This window comes from Bubalus kerabau, chromosome 8 (genome assembly GCF_029407905.1).
Source record: "Bubalus kerabau isolate K-KA32 ecotype Philippines breed swamp buffalo chromosome 8, PCC_UOA_SB_1v2, whole genome shotgun sequence".
NCBI classification, from domain to species: Eukaryota; Metazoa; Chordata; class Mammalia; order Artiodactyla; family Bovidae; genus Bubalus; species Bubalus kerabau.
In genome coordinates, this window is record NC_073631.1 from 44966696 (window position 1) to 44986452 (window position 19757).

General features: G+C 37.5%; 1 pseudogene; it reads right to left on the bottom strand.

Annotated features, from left to right (window-relative positions):
• Positions 1-17021: 17021 nt before the first annotated feature.
• Positions 17022-17524, bottom strand: LOC129659076 (transcription factor BTF3-like; annotated as a pseudogene).
• Between the last annotated feature and the right edge of the window lie 2233 nt (positions 17525-19757).

Sequence of the window (19757 nt, forward strand, 5' to 3'; positions counted from 1 at the left end):
CCTCTCAAGTAGGAAATGGCAACCCACTCCAGTATGCTTGCCTGGAAAATTCCATGCACAGAGGAGCCTAGTGGCCTACAGTCCATGGGGTCACAAAGAGTCAGGCACAACTGAGTTACGGAGCATGCGCGCGCACTCATGCGCACACACACACACTCACAGGGTTATACAAACTAAACTGGCTTTCCAAAACCTTGACTATGAAGTTGAAAGGTTGCCATCCAAGGCTTTATAAAGGCAGAAAACAAGGCAGTCTGATTCCAATTATTTAGTATGTGTCAGAAGTGTCGGATTTACAACCTCAGAGGCTTAAGTCTGTTACCCACTGAGCGATTTACTAAGGGGGTTCTATGGTGCCTCATTTACCAAATGCTAAATGTAAAGTAGAGATGTAAAACTTGGTCTCTAGACATGAGAATCTGACAGTCCATGAGGGGATAGGAACTTAATATATATGTGATAGCATAGAATGCTATATATAATTGAGTTTCAATGTGTAGAATTGTCTGGAGAAGGCAATGGCACCCCACTCCAGTACTCTTGCCTGGAAAATCCCATGGACGGAGGAGCCTGGTAGGCTGCAGTCCATGGGGTCGCTACAAGTCAGACACGACTGAGCGACTTCCCTTTCACTTTTCACTTTCATGCATTGAAGAAGGAAATGGCAACCCACTCCAGTGTTCTTGCCTGGAGAATCCCAGGGATGGCAGGGCCTGGTGGGCTGCCATCTATGGGGTTGCACAGGGTCGTACACGACTGAGGTGACTTAGCAGCAGCAGCAGCAGAATTGTCAGTATGTGCTATTGGAGTTCAAAAGAGATGGTAATCAGTGGAGGCTAGTTTAATCAAGGGTGGTCTAAGGGGAAAGGTAAAAGTGATTAGCGCAGAGGTGTTATGTGGGACTAAGTAGCATTTTTAAGGAAGACAGTTCAGAGGTAGAATCATGGAGAGTCAGAATTGAGTGTTAGCATCTGTGAAGACACGGGGAAAGTGATAAAAAAAGGAGTCATGCCAAAAGGACAGAGAAAACAAACACCAGGATAGGGCAATAGCAGGAACTAGGTAGGACAGCTCACCAAGGAAGAGAAGATTCAAGGAACAGTAGAATGCCAGTGATATCAAATGTAGCTGAAATACAGAGGCAATTGTATGAAAGATAAAAAGAAAAAAAATATCAGGCATAGGGTAGAGCCTCTTGATGAGAGTGAAAGAGGAGAATGAAATGCGACATTCGAAAAACTAAGATCATGCCATCCAGTCCCTTTACTTTATGGCAAATAGTAGGGAAAAAAGTGGAAGCTGTGACATATTTTATTTTCTTGTGCTCCAAAATCACTGCAGATGGTAACTGCCGCCATGAAATTAAAAGACTCTTACTCTTAGAAAGGAAAGCTATGATGAACCTAGACAGCATATTGAAAAACAGAGACATCATTTTGCCAACAAAAGTCCATATAGCCAAAGCTACGGTTTTTCCATTAGACATGTACAAATGGGAGAGTTGGACCATAAAGAATGCTGAGTGCTGAAGAATGATGCTTTTGAATTGTGGTGTTGGAGAATGCTCTTGAGAGTCCCGTGGACTTCAAGGAGATCAAACCAGTCAAACCTAAAGGAAATCATTGGAAGGACTAATGCTGAAGCTGAAGATCCAATACTTTAGCCATATGACAGGAAGAGCCAACTCATTGGAAAAGACCCTGATGCTGGGAAAGATTGAAGGCAAAAGGAAAAGAGGGCCACAGAGGATGAGATGCTTAGATAGCCTCAGTGATTCAATGGACATAAATTGAGCAAATTCTAGGAGATAGTGGAGCACAGGGGATCCTGGTGTGCTACAGCCCATGGAGTCACAGAGTCGGACACGACTTAGTAACTGAGTGAAGTCGCTCAGTCGTGTCCAACTCTTTGTGACCCCACAAACTATACAATCCATGGAATTCTCCAGGCCAGAATACTGGAGTGGGTAGACTTTCCCTTCTCCAGAGGATCTTCCCAACCCAGGAATTGAACCCAGGTCTCCTGCATTGCAGGCGGATTCTTTACCAGCTGAGCCACAAGGGAAGCCCCTTAGTGACTGGACATCAAAAAGAGTATTCTGGGATAGCATAGAATATATAGAATATGCTAGAGGAGACTATGATGCTATTTATTCTTTTCCTGGGGTGGGGTGGGAGAGGGGTGTGTGTGTAGAACAAGCCTTATAAATAATGTATGATTCCAGCTAGATCATCCAGCCTATGGCAAATATCCTGGTTTATGCCACAGACGAGTGTCAAAAATGTGTATGTGTATGCTTCCTGTATAATGTGTGCAATCATTTTTCTGAAAATATTCTCTATGGAATTCTGTGTTATCTTTGTATCCCTGTGGTGCCTAGAAAGGGCATAGATCATCAATATGCAGTGAAATCTTAAGGAAATGAGAAAAATCATAACCATAATTGGTGATTACAGATTGTTTCAGTCTCTGCGAACAGTCCCATTCTCTTTAAAATGATCAGCTAACCAAGACCTATACATTATAATCAGTATATATAGCACCGAATGAATGTTCATGTTACATGTGTTGAGTATTATCAGTTCTGTAGACCACCTCAAATGATTTTAATTTTGAAAATGTAGTAAGTCTAAAATATATTTTCTATTTTATTAAATATATGCATTTATTTAATAAATTTAAAAAATATCATTTTTAAATCTTTAAGTACTTACTATGTGTTAGTGTGTCTGCAAGCATTAGGTTCACAGAGTAGGGAATATCGAGACTCAAGAACCTTGCCCCTGAGGAATTCTTAGCCTGAAGCAGAGATAGACTTTGCAGAGTCTTCTACCCTGAAATTCTGAGCAGTCTATATTTCATCAAAATGTGAGGAAATAAACAGCTATATGAGAATACAATTTTGTTATCCATCCATAATAATTCTTAGTTATTGCTCTTTTATTTTAAAAAGTTAGTTCCACTAGGAATTGAGCTGCTCCGTTAAATGCCTTTCAAATGTGGCTTGCTAAGTGATTGTTTCTGTCTTGGTAGGACTTCAAGTAAGCTATTTGAAAATGCAGAGGAAACTGCTAATAAAGCCTCACTTCAGTATATTTACTTTCTGCTTTCTTGTATTGTAAATTCAGTTCCCAGCCGGGAATTCAGCTACCAATGAAATGTTATTGAAATTTACTTTTCCTCTCCTCTGTTATCAAGTCCAACATTTCCCTTGATTGTAGGAATGATGCGGGTAGAACATTTTGAAAACGATGTGAACCGTGTCTAAGTGCTATTTAAACAAGACATTATTTTGTATGTGGTTGAAACTCTCTGGGCGCTGAAAGAGAAAATAAAGACCTTCCACTGTCACCATCTAACCTGTGCCTGTGTCACAGAGATGAGGCTGAGGCCAGCACAGAGATCCGCAGTAAAACAAGCTGGCAGGCTACCTCTTTCCTCTGTTTGTAAAAATATTGACAGTGTAAAAACACTTGCCAGAACTAACCGCAAGGCCATGCCATACAGAAATTCAGAGGCCCAAATAGGTGACAGATACTAAGCAGATCCTGATCCCTGGGTTGGGAAGATCCTCTGGAGAAGGGAAAGGCTACCCACTCTGGTATTCTGGCCTGGAGAATTCCGTGGACTGTACAATCCATGGGGTCGCAAAGAGTCAAACATGATTGAGCAACTTTCACTTCACTTCATTTCACTGAGCAGATCCACTGAGATTAAAGAGAAACATGGAGATAATCCTAAAGAAGCTAAAGCATTTCAACCATACCCCAAATCTGGGGTTTCAGTTTGGAAAAAAAAAAAAAATTCCCCAGATTCAGTCATTTTGGTGTCATATTACCTATGATGGTAGGACTGCGATCATGAGCAGTCTAGCTTTAAAGGCTGACTTGCTTTGGAAGATACCAAAGATTAAAATTTCCTTTTGGTGCCCAGAAAGCCACCTATTTATAAAGGACAGCTAAGAAAAACTATAAATGTTCTTATTACATTGCAATGCTCTCAGTCTTTTAAAATGAAAGAATATTAATTGTATTAATGCTATGTGTGATATTTATGATAATAGTTGGTATATAAACCCAAGTTTTTACTATTGTTTTGCTTCGTTCTGTTTTCCTGCATGGTATTTCCAAAGGCAGTCAATTTTGATTATCTGTGGAGATGAAAGTATTGCCTCAACTCAGGGATCTAAAACAGCATTATAAAGCACAGACTTAATAGATGAACACTATTATAAGTTTTTTTTTGGCTATGACTGGGGCAACCCAGGGCTAGCACGTGGACACTTTCCCTGCTCCTTTCCTAGCATTATATGTCCAGTTCATTTAGGTTTTGCGGCTGAGCACAGTTCTACAGTGTATTCTGCACAAGGCACCATATGAGTGGGTAAGGGACTGTGTCAGAAAGATGTATTTTCCTAAAATACACATGCTGAGACAGCCAGTCTCTAGTTTGCATGAGGCCTCCATAGACTGGTCGTAAGCCTTGATCATAGTGTTAAAAAAGATTTTCCCCAACCAGAGGTAGTTCAATTTTAAAAGGAGTTCTCGAAGACCACAAAGAAATCCAGGATCATATAGACTTCTCTAAGAATGGAGAACAATGAGTTAAAAGTTTGAGATAGCTTTTTCCTCTCCTTCATCTCAAATTATATCACCTGGGCAGGCAGCTGCCTATTTTAGCTACTCAGGTACAACCCTCTTAGAGAAGAAATTAGCTGTGGAGAACAGGGAAGTACTCTTATTTAACTGCTCAGTAATCAGATAATCTTCTCTGAGTAATCAGAAGTTGGTTATAAAGTAATTTGGCAACTAATAAGACTATGATGTTTTGGAGAATCAAGGTATCTTTAGCTCATGATAAATTTAGCTCTCTGTGTCTGATGTCAGCAAGAAGTCACACTTGTAAGTATATGAAGTCTTTCTAAATCATCATCAGGAAAGAGAGGGGGTGGAGGAGAAGGTGAGCGGGATTGGTATGATATTAAAATCATTGCAGCATCCTGGCTCCTGAAACAATCTAGAGACCAACAGCATTTATTCATGTCACCTCATCTGCAGCTCTGTAGACATATCATCAAGTTACTGCATGGATACTAACCGTGAGAGGGAGCATTAAAGATTTTTGGAAATACATAAATAAATTTGAGAATAAATGATGAAAATAATTATCCTTAACTTTCCAATTCATTAACTTCTTATTAGCGTTATTAATAAGTTAAATTGTCAAAAAAATATTTGAGGTAGCTTACAAAACAGCACAAAATAGAAATAAAATCAAATGAGAATGAAAATCAATTAAGAAAAAGCAGAAATATAATGGTTAAGAGATCCCAGGTCAGCATTTCAGGAAGTTTAATGAATTAAATGTCAGTGTGCAGTTATCTACATTTTAGTGTCTGCCTTTCCACATCATCCTGTGCCTAATTATTACTCACCCCAGGCAGCAATTACCACCAGGACTTTTTTAATTTAAAAAAGTCTAATTCAAAACTTACTTGTAACATGAAATAAAATTTAGCATTTAAAAATATCATGTGTGTTGGTCACTTATTTGTGTCTGACTCTTTGCAACCCCATGGGCTGTAGCCTGCCAGGCTCCTCTGTCCATGGAATTCTGGAGTGGGTTGCCATTTCCTTTTCTGGGGGATCTTCCCAACCCAGGAATTGAACCTGGGTCTCCTACATTGTCAGCGAAGGCACCGGCAACTCACTCCAGTACTCTTGCCTGGAAAATCCCATGGACGGAGGAGCCTGGTAGGCTGAAGTCTATGCGGTCGCTAGGAGTCGGACACAACTGAGCGACATCACTTTCACTTTTCACTTTCATGCATTGGAGAAGGAAATGACAACCTACTCCAGTGTTCTTGCCTGGAGAATCCCAGGGACGGGGGAGCCTGGTGGGCTGCCGTCTATGGACACGACTGAAGCAACTTAGCAGCAGTAGCAGCAGCAGCAGCAGCAGCAGCTCCTACATTGCGGGCAAATTCTTCACTCAGAATTCTTATGAGCAAAGTAGGCAATGACAAAGGATGTTGGAAGACAGGTTTGGTTGGTCTTCTGTCAGCATTCATGGGATATAGGTATTATAGGTAACCTTAATAATGAAAGCATCACTACAAACAAAGCTAGTGGAGGTGATGGAATTCCAGTTGAGCTATTCCAAATCCTGAAAGATGATGCTGTGAAAGTGCTGCACTCAATATGCCAGCAAATTTGGAAGACTCAGCAGTGGCCACAGGACTGGAAAAGGTCAGTTTTCATTCCAATCCCAAAGAAAGGCAATGCCAAAGAATGCTCAAACTACCGCACAGTTGCACTCATCTCACATGCTAGTAAAGTAATGCTCAAAATTCTCCAAGCCAGGCTTCAGCGATATGTGAACCGTGAACTTCCTGATGTTCAAGCTGGTTTTAGAAAAGGCAGAGGAACCAGAGATCAAATTGCCAACATCTGCTGGATCATGGAAAAAGCAAGAGAGTTCCAGAAAAACATCTATTTCTGCTTTATTGACTATGCCAAAGCCTTTGACTGTGGACCACAATAAACTGTGGAAAATTCTGAAAGAGATGGGAATACCAGACCACCTGACCTGCCTCTTGAGAAATTTGTATGCAGGTCAGGAAGCAACAGTTAGAACTGGACATGGAACAACAGACTGGTTCCAAATAGGAAAAGGAGTTCATCAAGGCTGTATATTGTCACCCTGTTTATTTAACTTCTATGCAGAGTACATCATGAGAAATGCTGGACTGGAAGAAACACAAGCTGGAATCAAGATTGCCGGGAGAAATATAAATAACCTCAGATATGCAGATGACACCACCCTTATGGCAGACAGTGAAGAGGAACTCAAAAGCCTCTTGATGAAAGTGAAAGTGGAGAGTGAAAAAGTTGGCTTAAAGCTCAACATTCAGAAAACGAAGATCATGGCATCCGGTCCCACCACTTCATGGGAAATAGATGGGGAAACAGTGGAAACAGTGTCAGACTTTATTTTTCTGGGCTCCAAAATCACTACAGATGGTGACTGCAGCCATGAAATTAAAAGACGCTTTCTCCTTGGAAGGAAAGTTATGACCAACCTAGATAGCATATTCAAAAGCAGAGACATTACTTTGCCAACAAAGGTTCGTCTAGTCAAGGCTATGGTTTTTCCTGTGGTCATGTATGGATGTGAGAGTTGGACTGTGAAGAAAGCTGAGCGCCGAAGAATTGATGCTTTTGAACTGTGGTGTTGGAGAAGACTCTTGAGAGTCCCTTGGACTGCAATGAGATCCAACCAGTCCATTCTGAAGGAGATCAGCCCTGGGATTTCTTTGGAAGGACTGATGCTAAAGCTGAAACTCCAGTACTTTGGCCACCTCATGCGAAGAGTTGACTCATTGGAAAAGACTCTGATGCTGGGAGGGATTGGGGGCAAGAGGAGAAGGGGACGATAGAGGATGAGATGGCTGGATGGCCTCACTGACTCGATGGACGTGAGTCTGAGTGAACTCCGGGAGTTGGTGATGGACAGGGAGGCCTGGCGTGCTGGGATTCATGGGGTCGCAAAGAGTCGGACACGACTGAGCGACTAATCTGATCTGATCTAATAACGAAAATCTCACAAGCATATGGAAAAGTGAAGTTTCAGGAGCATAAGAAAGTAGAATAGAAAAAAACAAAAAATCATCAAGAAACTTAAATCCAGAATAATTTGAGAAATATTGAAGTCTATGGATATATCTTTATAGTTATTAGCATGGCTCAGAGGAATGAGTACTGGGACACTAGCCAGGTAATCTTTGTTCTAGTTCCTGGGTCTCCCAGGGCTTCCCTCATAGCTCTAAATTTGTTGATAAAGCATCTGCCTGCAATGCAGGAGACCCTGGTTCAATTCCTGGGTCAGGGAAGATCTGCTGGAGAAGGGGTAGGCTACCCACTGCAGTATTCTTGGGCTGGCCTAGAGAATTCCATGGACTGTTGAATGACTCTTCGAACTTCGCTTGCCTTCATTCTCTTCATCTGTATATTAAAGGATGAACTAGATGCTCTCTACTGTCCCTTCAAGCATTGACTCTACTGTAATTATTGAATACTCTAGTTTAGCCCTGCTAGATATTGAAACACATTGCAACATTTGTAATTAAAGTAGTATGACACAAATGTAGAATCTTAGTGGAAAAGGATAGTGGCCCATGATATAGACTTATGGGGATTAAATAGATGATAAAGATTGTTGTTACTCATTGAGGTTGGCTGGACAATAAGTTGTTTGGAACAACTGCCTAACCATTTATAGAAAAGTAAAGAGATTTATTCTTATCCCACTCTTTACATAAAATTTAATTCTAAATGGACTAATGTTTTAAATATACTAAAGAAAGAAGGGAGGGGAGATAGAGAACAGTGACAAAAATCTTTTAAAAAACATTTGCAGTAATATGACCTTTGGGTACATATCTCAACAAATTTAGAGCCTATAAAGAAAAAAACATGGATGCAACTTATACCTATTAATACAAATTAAATACAGTACTTATGTATTTATACAGAAGTTGTTTTATATATTATATATATGTTATTTCTATAAGTTATATATATATATGTTATTTATATATTATACAGTTGATAATGCCATAAATAAAAGACAAATAATTAGTGAAGCTATTTGGAAAAGAATGTGGTAGAAGGTTAATTTCTTTTATACAGAGTTCTCACAGATCAATAGCAAAAGATGAACAAGTCAAGAGAAAAATGGTCAAAGGACATTAATAGTTCATAGAAAGAGCAAAATACAAATGAATATTTGACAAGTTACTCAGCCTTATTCACGAGGAATAGCTTCCAGATTCCACTTTTATCTATAAGATTGGCAAAAATTGAAAAATTTGAAAAATTAAAAATATTTAATAGGACCCCCTGTTGGAGGAAAAAGATATTCTCATGTATTGTTGATAGCAGTCCTTTTCTCTTGAAGGCCAATTTAGCAATAACTATCAAAATCTTAGATGCAGATACTTTCAGATTTAGTATTCCAGTTGAAGGTATTTATTCTGTAGTCAATTTAATGGACTATTTGTGCACATAATTCTACTTGTTATACTAAATTTATATTTTTATTAACCTTTTAAATTAATAGATAAATTTTGAATATAACAAAAGGAGCTATTTATAATTCTTGCCTTTGGAGAGGAATGAGAGACAGGGGGGCTTTAAAATTTATATTTTATATCATTTTATTCTATCCTAAATAATATTTTTACCAAGATTGGGTAAATGTTAACATTTTCAAATAGTTTTAAAATTTAATAGTAAATGAGTGTCCAAAATGGACAAGGAAATGGCAACCCACTCCAGTATTCTTGCCTGGAGAATCCCATGGACAGAGGAGCCTGGCAGGCCATGGTCCATAGGGTCGCAGACAGCAGACACGACTGAAGCGATTAAGCACTCAGGGACGAGTGTCCTAAAGTACCTTTTTAAAGAGGTTGTGGAAAGAGGGATGATAAAGCTAAGAATATACTTTAGAAAAACTCAAGTTCATCTGCTGTCCTAAATTGAAAATAGTAGTTGAAAAAATATAGCAGTATATATGATCTTTTAGAAAATAATACAAGCTCATATGAAAAAAATGACAGTCTCTAGAGTTTCTGAGAATTGTGTGCTTCACTTGCTGTACCAACACCCTAAAGGATTCTTCTGTATAATATAAAATGAGATTGATATCCTACATTTTTTCATGCAGAACTCAATGCTTTTTATTTTATGAATTTCTTCACACATAAAGTGCTTTTAGATATTTTTTTTTAACAGTGGCATGACAAGCAGTATCATTTACACAAACACTGAGCTATTCAAAAAGTGGAATTCCTATTAATACAGTTTACCAGTTCTGTGTAAAAACTGCCACAGTACTTGTAACTATAATTTTGGTTGTTGCTTAGTAATGGAAAGCCTTCTTATTTATAGACTTTTTAAAAGTGAAAATTATCTCCTAAGAGCAACTAGTCAAATGATATTTTTATAATGAGATTATTTTTTTTAATAGAGAAAAATATTTCCTAGGTTCACAAAGGCCTCATGGTCAGAAGAAATATCAAATAAACAGAGTTGTTGTTTGTCTTTTTCTTCTTTATCTTCCCAAGGAAGACTTAAGGGCCCCAGAGGGTGTGGCATACATAATACAGTTTGAATACTGTGATAGATACAAAAGGAAGACTCTATCTCCCTCAGATTGATTTTAGGAAACATAAATTTAGGAAATAAGTTATGAAAATTGAACTCCTAGTTTATAGTTGAATCTTTTCTATTACCTAATATGGAATATATTTTTTGTAAGGAGTATTTATTAGTTTTAAAAATATGCAAATTGAGGAAATGGTAAAAATTTCGAAGATACTCTTTTAAGTTACAAAGCTAAAAATCTCTTGTAAAAATAATATAAGGGTGAAATATTTCAAAACCAGAAACAAATTGGAAAGAAACTATATGCCACCCCTCAAAAAAGGTCCAGAATTGGGTAAAGGAAACTTCATTCAGATTTAAAGTTGCTTTTAAAGTATGCTAGAAGTTTGAACCCAGTTTTTTTAGACAGTATGTATTTTACATATTAGCTCTTGAGTTAATCCTCCATGATTTCACCGACTGCCCACTTTTTTTTACATTTAGTTGTTCATACTTGGCACTTCTTATCAGCATACCCATACTCTTCCACCTCATGTCCTTCCAGCACACCATAGTTTTCAAAGACTACATGAGCCTATTATACAGAGTGAAGTAAGCCAGAAAGAAAAACACCAATACAGTATACTAATGCATATATATGGAATTTCGAAAGATGGTAACAACAACCCGGTATGCGAAACAGCAAAAGAGACACAGATATATAGAACAGTCTTTTGGACTCTGTGAGAGAGGGAGGCAGGGGATGATTTGGGAGAATGGCATTAAAACATGTATAATATCATATAAGAAACGAATCGCCAGTCCAGGTTTGATGCAGGATACAGGAAGCTTGGGGCTGGTGCACTGGGATGACCCAGAGGGATGGTATGGTGAGGGAGGTGGGAGGGGGGTTCAGGATGGGGAACACGTGCACACCTGTGGCGGATGCATGTTGATGTATGGCAAAACCAATACAATATTATAAAGTAAAAATAAATAAATAAAAAAGACTACATGAGACAGCTAGTTCAGAGTAGGCATTAAAATTTTAGCTACAAGAAACCTACACTTTAAAAAGATCTAAGAACTGAGTACCCTGAAAGTAAAATGCATTTACTGCTTTTCAGGTTAAAGCATACCTGTGTTGTATCTATGTATGTCTCTGTGTGTCTGTGTGTGAGTTGGTCTCATGTGGGACATCCCAGAACACTCTAATAAATTTTCATTTTTGCATCTAAAAAAATAAAAATTAATCAAAGTGTAGATTTTTATTAGAGTTTTACTTCTGGGGAATATAATACAGAATGGAAAAGATTTCTGAATATCTAGTTCTTGATGTAAAATATTCTCAATCTTAAAAGAAATATTTTTCTAAATCAGTGCTGTCAAAAATGTGAAAATAATTGGAATTTAGTATCAGCCGCTGTACTATATTCACTTAATTACTAAAATAAAGTAAAAACAGGCATATTAACTACAAAAAGAGGACAATTCAACAAAGCTGAAACCATGACTAATGTATGGAGAGTTAATAAAGACTATTGGTATAGATGAGATTAAATTCCTTTTAGTCTCACAATATCCATACACTGAAAAAATGTGCTTAGCTATAATAAGAACTTTTATCCAAGATAAAACATATTAGTAGTAGAAACCCTAAAGTATTATAGTAGTTAAAAATGATTACAGTATTCTAGAAATTGAAAAGGAGACACATTTAATATTCTCACTAATTTCTTAATTAGGGAAAGGTATGATCAAAGGAAAAAAATATGTTGCTCTCCTTAGTTAATCAAAACAACCTAAGAAGAATGATCAATGAAATTACAAATTTCTTAAAGATAATAATGATAAGGATAATATTTAGTATGATTAAAAAAGCAAATAATTTCAAACTAGAAAATAGTAATGACCCCTGATTCTACTTGGTGATTTACTTTTTTGTGTTTTGTTTCACTTTTGAAGAGCAATGTTCTTTAATGGTATTAGAACAATAAATTCCCTATCCTGTTCATTCCATCCTTGATCTTACATTACACTAAATTTGTGATGGTATGAGATGACAAGTAACTAAGTCATCAGTGACAGAACATGATTCCTCAAGAATAAAAAAAATCTAAAACAATTTCAGATTATAAAAATTAATACTGATTTTGTTATTTACAATTATTCCAAAATCAAAGATAAGCCTACTGGGCAGCCTACATAGTTTACTTTTTTAAAATAATATTTATTTATTTTTGGCTCTGGTGGTCTTTGTTGCTGCCTACTAGGAAGTCTACTAAGCAGCCTACATAGTTTAATTAAAAAAAAAAAAACTTATTTATTTATTTATCTTTGGCTGTGCTTGGTCTTCATTGATGCATGCAGACTTTCTCTAGTTGCAGAGGGGGCTACCCTCCGGTTGCAGTGCACCGTCTTTTCATTGCCGTGGACTCTTATTGCACAGCATGGGGTCTGGGGCAAGCAGCCTTCAGTAGTTGTGGCTCACAGTTTCAGAGCACAGGCTCAGTAGTTGTGGTGCATGGGCTTAGCTGCCCCACGGCATGTGGAATCTTCCTGGACCAGGGATCAAACCTGTGTCCCCTGCTTTGACACGCAGATTCCTGACCTCTGGACCACCAGGGAAGTCCCATAGTTTATTTTTTAGAAGAAGACATTAAAAAGTAACAAATGGGGGTGAGATACACCAAGCTTCTATATTCCCACTGGATGAGAGATGTGAGTACATACATGAAAATAAATATAGAGAATTCAAACAGAGTTCTGAAGATAGCAAACATGAATAAAAATAGGAAGGGGAGATCTGTGGGGGAAAAGTCAAGGACAAGGTAATTGTAGAAGAGAAAGCACAGGGACAAGTTGATAATGCTCTTCCAGTATATTGGAGATTATTCAACAGGGCTGCTGACCAGCTGTTCCTAATCTTCCTTGAAATCATAAGTTGGAAGGGGTCAAAATTGTAATTTAACAGATTTAGATCAAGGAAGAGGTGAGGACAACAGAGGAGGAACAAAGGGCTGGTCCCAAAGAATATCCCAAATTCTATAGCACCGAGAAGTACATGCTTGCTTTAATTTTTTGTTCATAAAGGTAAGATTATCTGTTTAAACAATTTTTTTCATTGATCACTTATTTTTCTCCTTTTAAAATATTAAAAATAAGTAAAATGAAAACTTATAAGATTATATCATCCTATTTTAAAGACAACTGCAAAGTGAGAGACAATAAAAGGCACAGTGGTTAAGAACATGGACTACGGATTCAGACATTCGTAGCTTTGAATCCAGGTTTACCACTTTCTACCTGCATGATCTTGGATCTAATTCCTCTAATCTTTAGTTTATGGATATATGCAAAGTAGGATTATTGTAGCATATTGGTAATTTTGAGGATAAAAGAGATAATGTATATGTATGGTCAGAAATGTGGACATATAGAAAACAAAAATTGTAACAATGAATAGTAGGAGGACTATCATACAGCATGATAGTAAAAGTGGTTCATTCTTTCTATTGTCTCATGTCTTGGCAGCATAAAAAAAAGGGGGGCTTATAAACAATATAAACCATTAAACTATGGCAGGGAAATTTTAGAGTAAAATTTATGCATGGTAGTCATTTTGTCCAGTATTTTGCCAAACTTTATGCTCATTTACCTCCTGGAGGTCTTTGAATGTTTTAAATAAATGGCATGAATTACTCAAAATGTATTTAGCACTTAAAGTATACACGTGGTGTGATGTGCCAGGGAGAGGTGGCAGAAGGCCTCTTGACACTAGAGAGCAGGTCCCATAGGAAAGGCCAGCATCAGGACAGCAGTGGACTGAGAAGCAAACAAGCAGACAAAGATGAAGAGAATATGAGTACGAGAGGGTGGTACAACTCATGCAAATCAGGAGGACTTGAAAGCTTAGAGTAACAGCAGTGTCAGAGCATCAGGCGAGCAGTCCATGACCGAAAGACATTAAGGAAGAGACAGCCAAGATAAACCACTGAGGCACAGGCACATGAAGCGCATCCTGAAACAGAAGAGATGCGTTGGCCCAGTCTCAGCTGCTCCATTCTACTCTCATTCATGGGGAAGCAAGGCTTAAGTGACCCAGGTTTGGACATCTGCCATTTATTAAATTACAGCCTGTTGATTGGGTTGAGTATGGGAGGGGCAGACAGCTCTCTGGCAAAAACACCTTCTTGACATAAAGTAATAATGAGTTTTTCAGCCATTTGTGATCAATTGGTTGCAGTTTTGATACATAAGATGTTGATGTGGTGCTTTTAATTTATTATTAATACCTTATTTTAACTTGTGGCTTGTAAATGGTGCGTTTGACGTGACCACTTAAACCATGAAAGTGATCTTTATAAATAATTTACAATAGAAATAATAAGTGATATCTAGAGGGGACTGTGTATGGAGATTTGGTAATCAGCCTGACACAGGCTGCTTCTTTATCTGTCAGTCTGCTAAGTTGTATGTATTGTTTAATTATTATGAAGATATTAATGTGACTAGACTTCCTTTATCTGTTAGAGAAAAATGTGGTATTGTTTTCTATATTTACAATGCAATTCATACTTTAAATCAACTGTGCATTGCATCTTTGCCTTGATTTTGTAACCCAAAGGGGACATTTATGTCAAAAATACTCTTCTGAATAAATCAAATTAGCATGATCTGTGTTGTGGCATATGTGAAGATGAGGCATTTTATTCAAATTTGTTTATAAATTCGGCAATTATTTTTAGTTAATTACAACCCCACTTTTAAATTATCATACCCATGAAATTGACTCCTTAGACCATACAGATTCCTATATCTCTATAATTTGGACTGTGTGTCTTTCTGTATTTTAAGTGTACATCATATTTTGTTTCACCTAAATAATTATTTTGTGGAAATATAATTGATTTACATTGTTGTGTTAATTTCTGCTGTATAGCCATCTAAATATTCAGAAAAATTTACTAATTGAAAATATTCTAGAGCTTTATTTCTCAAAGAATAATTCTTAAACCATCAATGTTGTCATTGTTTAAGAACTTATTAGAAATACAAAATTAAGGTTCCATGTCAGAATTACAGGATTAGAAATTTGCAGGATGAGTCCCGGCCATCAGTGTTTTAAAAGAACCTCAAAGGAAATCTTATGCACACGGACTTTTAGAACCACTAATCAGTGGATCAATTAGTTGTTTCATTTATGTGACTTAATGTGATTAATTAATTTGGTTAATATAGATTAATGTAATCTATGTGACTTGATAGCTACTGTGAGGGCTACACAAGGGATATTATTCTCCTTCTAGAAGATTATAATCTGATGTGCTAACTCATAAATTAATAATATTACAGGAGTTATAATCACTATGAAGGGTTAAATAACATTACAGGAGTCTAACAAGTGCCATAGGGCAGTGTAGGATGAATTACTAAATTATAAAGAGAGTATAATACTGTCTTTACACTGTAGTGAGTGTAATGTCTTTACATTACATCTTACACTGTAGTAAGAGACTAAAGAGTCAGACTTCCCACATTCAAATCCCAGCTCTGTCACTAGTACCTACCTCAGAGGATTGTTGTGAGGCTAAGGGCATTAGAATAGCACCTGACATGATGAAGTCTATGTAAACGTTAGGCATTATTAATACTATTTTACTATGGTGAACAGAAAGTTCCATGAGAATACAGAGTAGCACTTTTTTAGCTGAAGGGACTAGAATGACTTAAAGAAAGAAATAATTTTATCTAGGCCTTAAAGTATGAGCTTATGTCCATGGGAGAGTAGCAAAAGGGAGGGATCCTAATGGCAAATGAGAACAAATAAGTAATCTTTCCTTCTAAGATAAAAAATTACACAGTTTCGAAATCTCCAGTGGTTCAGTTTCAATTCATTGGGAAAGCATTCTTTTACTTGGTTGATTTACAACATGTCCATCATCCTCCTTTAAAAAAACTGTTTATTGAATATCAGTTATGTGCCTTGTACTGAGAATCTGAAAATACAGTAATGAACAAAATGGACAAAGTACCAACTTTAAGTGTTTTAGGGACTAGAACAATGACTGAGAATAACTTTCAAATAAAATTTCTTAAACCAAAGAAATTATTGGAAAAGTTACATCAATAACTGCAGACAGGCATATTTAAAAATTCATTTACCTCTCTCTGCAACTGGAGCCCAGAATCTGATACTTGGTCAATTATATTAAACACTGATTCATATGAATGACCTTCTTGATAACAGAAATTTGCAATGATAGAAATAACTTTTAAATTATAGTTTTCTTCTATGCTTATTATTTTAAGTTTTGGAAAAGTAACTAATATGAGAAAGGGTCCCAGTTTTTTTCTGGATCAGCACTGACGCCAATCTAAAAAAACATTTTTTTAACTAGCAAAGAATTTATTAATCTTTGTTTCAGACCTTTGCCCCAGACTTCTTTAGCTTAACTGGCTGCAAAGAATGAATTGTATATAAGTAAAAACTGAAGAAACCTGCAGTGTCCAGGGGCTTGGGCTTAAAAATATTAAAGACCTACATTTTATCAGATCCATAAGCAAAATTTTAAAAATCAGTCATAATAAATAGTGAAAGTGAAAGTGAAGTCACTCAGTCATGTCTGACTCTTTGCGACCCTGTGGACTGTAGCCTATCAAGCTCCTCCATCCAGGGGATTCTTCAGGCAAGAATACTGGAGTGGGTTGCCATTTCCTGCTCCAGGGGATCTTCCCAACCCAGGGATTGAACCCGGGTTTCCCCACATTGGAGGCAGACATGTTAGCCTCTGAGCCACCAGGGAAGCCCATAATATAAAATACCAGCTCCTAATAACTTCTTCAAGATTTATCTTCTTCAGAAGTTGACTCAATTCAGTTTGCTTCATTCTTGGAAGCCTTGTCAAAATTCTTGTCAAGATCTAGAACTTTATCATCATCATCTTCTTCAGTGGCAAGTGGTACTTTTCCATCCACAGATTTTTTGGGGGAGAGCTTCAGTCAGTCTCCTTAAGTCTAAGTCAGTCTCTTGGTCAGACTGTCTGTGACAAGTTTATTTAAGATCCTGGGTAGCATTTCTGTCAGCTGCTTTGTCTCAGTATGGCCTATAATGGTGAAAGTGTTTGCTGCCAGAGATGCCTGAACTTTCAGGTTGTGTTAGTGTGGCTCACTGTTCCTTGATTGGTGAACATACTCATTTCTACAAATGATGTGTTGTTTACCCCTAACTTCTTTAAAGAGAGCTGAAGCTTTTTGTTATTTTCTGTGGCATTTGTAAGAACCACCTTCTTCTTTCTGTGAGCAGTTCCTTTCCCAACAATGCACGGTCATGCTTGCAATTTGGCAAGTTTCCTCTGGTTCACGATAGCTTCTTTCATCTTGTTGGAGCAGAAGTGGGGCCACACGGGGACTAGGACTGGCACTCAGATGGTCCCAGGCAGACCAGCTGAGATTAGGCACACACACATGGGGACTCAAAATCTAAAAGTGTTTTTAACTCAGTTTTTTCCTTTTCTGTGCTGACCCCTTGGAGGTTAGGGGAAAGATAGTGAATCAAAATGGTATACTCTTTATTTTTCACTGTTAATCACTCTATTTTATTCTTTTACTCTCTTAGGAGCATATATGGTCTTTTATAGATAGCTAAGGGGAGAGAAGTAAGGCAAATTCCTTGACTTTGAAGATAGTGAGATACCATGCCAGAAATATTTTTGAAGAAAACTATGGATAAGCCACACAGTAAATAATTTTTTTGCTTTTTACTTTTCCTTTGTTTAGTACTAATCTAGGATGCAAGTTTTATGTTTGGCTCAAAAAAATCATAGTAGTATACTCCCTGAAAAGCCTTGTCTCAGATCTATAACAATGCTCACAAAAAATATTAATAGAAACAGCTCATCTAGTTTTTTAAGCCAAGTGGAAAATAAACAGAATTAATTGCCAAGACTTTTAAACAGAAGTCTATTTTCTAGTGTGACGTGGACACAGAAGGAAACAATGGCACCCATCTGTTGTCCCTCAACCTCTTACAAATGTCAGTCTGATTTAAGGTCCTGTGACGATCTGGAATTACTTTGCCAACAAAGGTCTGTCTAGTCAAGGCTATGGTTTTTCCAGTGGTCATGTGTGGATGTGAAAATTGGACTGTGAAGAAAGCTGAGCGCTGAAGAATTGATGCTTTTGAACTGTGGTGTTGGAGAAGACTCTTGAGAGTCTCTTGCACTGCAAGGAGATCCAACCAGTCCATTCTAAAGGAGATCAGTCCTGGGTGTTCTTTGGAAGGACTGATGTTGAAGCTGAAACTCCAATACTTTGGCCACCTCATGTGAAGAGCTGACTCATTGGAAAAGACTCTGATGCTGGGAGGGATTGGGGGCAGGAGGAGAAGAGGACGACAGAGGATGAGATGGCTGGATGGCATCACTGACTCAATGGACATGAGTTTGGGTGAACTCTGGGAGTTGGTGATGGGCAGGGAGGCCTGGCGTGCTGCAATTCATGGGGTCACAGAGTCAGACACAACTGAGCGACTGGACTGAACTGAACTGAACTGAAGATCTGGGATTCTTTCTTTCTGCTCAGATCTAGAATGATAAGGAGGTAGGAATGAATCTTCTCAGACCTTGATGTAACCACTAATGGGTCCCCAAGTAACTTTTGTCCTGAAAGAAACTAAGTCAAATCAGTTCAGCACATGAAACATTCTTTTGCACATTGACAGTTATTGATGAATGCAGAGTAAATTGTTTGTTCTTAAAATGTTACTTATACTAGATAAACATCCTTGACGGTGATTCTCTTTTCCTTATTTTTCCTAAAACAAGATAATCCCAGCAATGTATTTCCTAACATTTCTACGAAGAGGCTGAAACTGGTACAGATTTACCTTGGCCACATTAAGCACAAATTTTTGTTTACTTCAGTGGTCCTGATCCCCTAACATATGATATAGTTGGAGCTTTCCAGGTGGTGTTAGTGGCAAATAACCCGCCTGCCAATGAAGGAAACATAAGACACTGGTTCCATCCCTGGATGGGGAAGGTCCCCTGGAGGAGGGCATGGCAACCCACTCCAGTATTCTTGCCTGGAGAAGAATACTGGAGTATCCTTGCCACCGACAGGCTACACAGAATCAGACACAACTGAAGCGACTTAACACACACATGATATAATTGTATCACAGGGAGTGAAACAGCATTTTGTGACAGGGTCTAGAATATTAGACTGGGAAAGATGATAGGAAGAATAAGGGGAGAGAAGTCAAGAAGAAAATTATTATCTAGCTACAGAGTTTTGAATTTTTTTAAAAAGCACTGCTAAATAATTTGGATTTTATTTTTTAATTTTCTATCAGAAATAAAAAGAGATCCAAATCTCTTTTCTAATTTACTTGTAATCTGTGAGCTAGTAGTTAAGAGCTGTATGTCAGATGTAGCTTGCAATTAAATGTTTGTTTTTACCAAAAATAAAAACAGGTATATACATCAAACAAAGAAGATACATCATATTATATTCATATTTTCATCACTGGAGTAAAATATCATGTGCTAAAGAATGAGCTAAAAATAAGGACAATAAAGAGTATATAATAACAAACATAGAATATTATTA